This window comes from Pteropus medius, unplaced genomic scaffold (assembly GCF_902729225.1).
Source record: "Pteropus medius unplaced genomic scaffold, Ma_sr-lr_union100, whole genome shotgun sequence".
NCBI lineage: Eukaryota > Metazoa > Chordata > Mammalia > Chiroptera > Pteropodidae > Pteropus > Pteropus medius.
The window spans coordinates 4,826,881-4,832,457 of record NW_024342470.1 but is presented as its reverse complement, the minus strand read 5'-3'; the positions used below and the strand labels follow the sequence as shown (position 1 = coordinate 4,832,457).

Here is a 5,577-nt window from a genome sequence, read left to right as displayed (position 1 = left end):
GGGGTAGAGATGCTGAACTGTCTTCCTCAGGGACATGGCCTCTTCTTCTTTTTTTAAAAAATTTATTTATTTAAATTAGTTTCAAGTATACAGTACATTGGTTAGACATCTATATAGTTCATAAAATGATCTCAATTGCTCCTTTCCTCTCCTGGCCCATCACCTAGCCATCACATTAATGCTAACTGCATTCCCTCTGCTGTCCCCATTCCTGTGACCAACTATCAATTACTAATTTGTACTTCTTTAACCCTTCACCCCATTCTCCCAGCCTCCCAAACCCCCTCCCCTCTGTCCATCACCAAATTGTCCACTATATTTGTGCATCTGTTTTTGATTAAAAAATATGGAATGCTTCACGAATTTGTGTGTCATCCTTAAGTAGGGGCCATACTAATCTTCTCTGTATTGTTCCAATTTTAGCATATGTGCTGCCGAAGCGAGCACGGGGACATGGCTTCTTACAGTGAGGTCAGTGGGCCGCCTGCTCAAAATTGCCTGTGGTGTTATTAAAATGCAAATTCCTGGGCCCCACTCTAACCTAGTGAGGCAGAGTCCCTGGAGTTAGGCCCAGAAGTTTGCATTTCAAGCAATCTCCCTTGGGGAATCTTATGCACACTAAAGGTTGACCTCAACTGCACTAGGGGGAAAAAAGAACGAGACATAAGAATGCGCTTAGCGAAACTGCTCATTAGCCATCTTGGCTCTATAGATGGTAGAGATATATAAATAACATGTATACACAATAGAGTGGTGGGAAACATATGACAGGTGAGAAAGAGATGCCCTGGGAAGAGGGAGAGGGAAGAGACAGGGCAGAGGAGAGAGGAGCTGTTCATTCTTTATCCTCTGAAATCTCGTTTCTTTGGTGAAAGCCTAGGTTACAAGGTGATAGCATAGAAATGTTTAAATAAGAGAGTCTAAGGTAGCAGTGACTTCAGTCATCTGAAAGACATTCTGGAAGATATTAAGCATTCTTAGTCTTTGTTCCAACAAAACAAACCTAGTTCCTGATTCACAAATCATCCTGGGAATGTATAGCACTTAGAGTCAGAGAGAAGTCTCTCAAATAAAAAGTATCCTCTATTCAAGAGTCTATGACTTCACCAATGAAGATTATGTCAAAAGGGGTTTTGTTTGATTAATTTTCATTATCTGTTGTTATCCAATTAATGAAAGGTGATACTATTAATGAGTGTGTGAACGAGACAGTGTCTTCACTGCCACATCTGAAACATTCCCCCAGCTTTTTCAGGGTAGAATAGCCCTGGCCCAAAGTGTGGCCTTTCTTCATTGTAGGGAAATACAAACTCTTTCTCTCCAACTGCCCCAGCACCAAATTATTGTGTGTCAGCTGCTCACCAACGGGACACAATATGAGGCCTGTACTTGAGTTACTCCTATTTTATGTGAGCAAAATGCTAGCTTTCTCTTTTCAGTTGAAGTCGATTGAGTTGGGAGAAGTTTCAATACCACATTTCTTGGTTTGAAAGCATGGTTGTTTTAGTAGCTGGTGTAACTGCAAAGAACTTGTCAACTGCCTGTAAGAAATATTGCTTAGAAGAAGTTAAATATGATTAAATGGAACCTTTCATACAAATAATGAAACCATCTTCACAAGATGTTCTTTTCCCCACTGAGGAAGAAATGGAGACACATTTTCATTGCCATTGCATCCTGTCCAGGTGGAAAAGGAAGGCTGTGGGCTAGATAAGCAAAAATAGGTCACATCTCGGTAACGCAGCCACCTCTACCCGCTTGCTGAAGTTTCTCTTTGTTTTACTCCTGAAGCACAGCGTTGTTTCCTTGGGCCCAGGCTCCGAGTTAAACCTGGGTTAAACTATGGATCTCTTACCCTTGATTTTGTGATTGGGAGTCCTACACAAATGCTAACCTAGAACACAATTGAACCCTCACTAGCTTAAATCTCCCCGAATAGAAAAGAAGCCACTTGATCTTCCAAAAGTTTTGTCCGGCTTCTCTCTCTTTTACACCTATTGTTACACTATGAGACGAAATCACTAAATTGTCAGTCTGTGAGTATTTGCTACTTTAGAATATACATTGAAGAATTTTACAAAACAAAACTGTGCCATAAAAAGTATTTCATCCATATGACCCAACAATTCCATTTCTCAATAAGTATATATCCAAAATAATCAAAAGCAAGATCTCAGAAAAATATTTGTACACCCATATTCCTGGCAGCATTATTCACAATAGCCAAAAAGTGGAAGCATCCCAAATGTCCATCAATAGATAAACAGTTAAATAAAATATGGTATACACATACAATTCAGTCTTAAAAAAAGGAAGGAAATTCTGCATATGATGAATCTTAAGGATATTATGCAAGGTGAAATAAATCAGTCATAAAGAAGACAAGTACTTTATATTCCACTTATACGAAGTCCCTAGAGTAGTCAAATTCATAGAGACAGAAAGTAGAATGGCGGTTGCCAGGGACTGGGGGGAAAGCGGGGACAAGGAGTTATTATTTATAGGTGCCTAGTTTCAGTTTTGCAAGATAAAAAGGGTTCTGGAGACGGACAGTGGTGATGGTCACACGACAGTGTAAATGTACTTAATGCCTCTGAACTGTACACTTACAAGTAGTTAAAATGGTAAATTTTATGTTAGGTACATTTTACCACCATTTAAAATCCTAATTTTTTAAAAAGTATTTCAGATTTTATGCCAAAGGCCTTATTAAAGGAAACTTCAACTTTTTCAAAGAAGTGTAAATGCTTTCCACATGACTTTCATAGTAAATATGATATTTTGTTAATTTCCCGGGTCTTTGAGGAAACCAAATTTCTGATCCCTGTTCAGTTGAAAGAAGCCTTGGTCTTCCTTCTGCTTTCATACTTTTTCTCCCTAGCTTCATGTATTGGCTTTGTTAGCACCTTCTGCGGACCTATGGCTTTAGTGCTCTGGTCTTTATCAGAAACTTAGGTAAATAGTTGCAGGGCTTTGGTAAGCTTGAAAAATGATAGCTGAGTATTGATAAGTCTTTATGTTGCAAAGCCTATAATTATAAAGCATATTCTTAATAAAATTAATGTTCTACCTAGTTCACAAAGCTGTGCACAGACTAAAGAGCATGAGGCCTGCTGAAGTGCCTGGAGACAGTTGACATGAACACATGTTGTCCTAGTAGATATTTGCTTATTAAGCAATAGCGAAGAATAGAGCTGGATGGACCTCAAAGACATTATTTATATCCCTGTTTCCTGAAGCACTAGGTTTCTAAACCGGTCTCTTAGGAGCGAAAATACACAGGGCTCTAAGCCCCCATTCCTATATCAGCTTGGGAAGCTCCATTTGCTTATATCTTATATATTGTTTTCCTTTCACTCCCAAAAGTCTGAAATCCACTGACCACAAAAACGTGTCACTTGACTCTGAACCTTTCTTTGTCTCCTTCCCACTTCCCACTATTCCAATTCCATATGAGAATCAGTGGCAATTATGGGGAGGCTAATCCACCCCTTGCAGTGGGAGTGGACCCAACACCGCATGATCTAGGCCTGGCCAATCATCACGTTCCGTCCCCTGTCTCAGTGGTTGGTTCAGAGACGGGTATGTGACCAGAAGGGGTGTGGTTAGAGTGAATCTCCAGATTTCTACGGATAACATTGGCACAAAGACTTTCGCTTTGTGTCATCCGTAAATGAGGGCATGTAGCCCCAGGGAACAGCTGGAAGCCATTTTACAACCAAAAGGTCTGCCGTGGTCTGCCTAAGATGAAGCAACACGGAGGAAGCGGGGCCAAGAAATGGTGAGCGGGAAATTAGTTCCTGGTTAAGTTGTTTGAGCTAGACCTGAAGCTTTTCAAATCGTTTTGGGCTTTTCGATTACGTGATCCTATAAATTTCCTTTATAATTTAAGCCAATATGAGCCAGCTTTTCCATTACTTAGAACCAAAAACGTTTTAAATGATACCGCATTGATCCATGTCGAATGGCCCCTTCATTTTACAGATGAAGAAGCTTACCTCCCATCGATGCTACGTGTTTAGTTAAGAGGCATCGCCTTTTTAGTCCCGGGCTTTATTTTTTATTCCCTTTCTACTATCTTAGTCATTTAGAGAGTGTTTATGATGAGTTTAGCAACCATGAATAAAATGTTAATTCTTATTACTAAGCACGAATTGGATGTGCTCTGAAGCACTGACACTGATTTTCCTCATGTTTGACTTTTGGCAGTCCATCTCACTGCTTTATGGCCAGTTTGTGTATTATGGTCTCTGATGATTCATTAGAAAGAAGAAAGGTTCAAATAATTGGAGAAAGGTGTTAGAACTTCATTTAAGAATTTAATCTAATTTATAGCTAATTTATCAGCAACTCAGGATGCTGCTTTGCCATTTTCTCCTAAACTTGTCATATATTTACATGTCTTGATAATTATTCCTTATTACCATTTTTTATCTTTTGAAAACACAGCCTCACTGCCCTGTCTTCTTAGCTTCTGGGCTACCTCTACACCTAGAGTTTTTGGGGTCTGTAGGGTCTTCCCTTATAAACTCTGAAAATTCTATCATTTTTACCTATACATACCATCTCCCTCACCCAAACATTGATCTTGTCTTTCCTTGGGAGTCTGTTATCTACCCCTAAGAAAATGCTCATTGAATCTTCAAGGAAATGTCCCCTAATGAAGAGAAAAGAGAGGAATCCACATTTACTGTACTAGACGAGGTACCAGATACTTTACAGATATTCTCATAGCCACCTGATGGTAAAGAGGTAGTCTAAAAATAAAGAAACTGAAGTTAGGTGAGTTGTAAGGTTGAGATTCAAACCTAAGTGTGTCAAAGACATTTCCTTTCACCACTTGTGCTGGGCAATAGGCTTTGCCATTTTTTGAAAGCTCCAAAAAATAATGATCACCTGGATCTAGTATGGAGAAAACTAAGGCCTCATCCATGTCAGGAGGAAAAGACAATAGCGACGTCTGTCAAGCTTGCTGAAGGGGAGAATGGCGGCCGACGCACCACGTGTCTCACATCTCTGCACGTCTATGTCACAGCCAGTTCTAGAGGTTTCCCAGGAAGATAGACAGGTGCACCAGGGAATCTAGCTGTAAAGTCTGTAAACTAGAATGTGTTGGGAAGAATAGTTTTGCAAAAAGATGAGTTTGCATTTGTAGTTTGTATCTGAGAAAACCGGAAGTCAGGTAGTTAGTTAATCATTGTCTACTAGAGGCGAATCACAGCCAGTGCAGGTGAGAAGTTTGGGCCCTGAAATGACCAGTGCACTTTTGTGAATGCACTGGGGCAGCATACCAGCATCGTTTTTCAGACCAAAGTTGACACACTTAAATATGTGAATGTCATTCTCTGGAGTATCTCATTTAGGAGGAACCAGTTCACATGCCACACCACAGGCTGACTCACAGGGTCTTTCTGTCAAAGCGTGCGATGTGGCACATAAACGAGCTGTGAGAAATGGTGAGTTTTCTCTCTCTGAAGAAATAGGGACACTGGAAAGGGAGAGAAGGTAGTAAGCCAGCAGGCGGGAAAGCCACCTCCCCTTTGAATACGTGCATATACCTTAGGTAGGTGGTGGACA

General features: G+C 40.3%; 1 non-coding gene across 1 annotated transcript; it reads right to left on the bottom strand.

Annotated features, from left to right (window-relative positions):
* Positions 1-340: 340 nt before the first annotated feature.
* Positions 341-447, bottom strand: LOC120603247 (U6 spliceosomal RNA). Its single transcript, XR_005652991.1, has one exon. It is a non-coding gene; the product is annotated as a U6 spliceosomal RNA (small nuclear RNA).
* Positions 448-5,577: the final 5,130 nt, after the last annotated feature.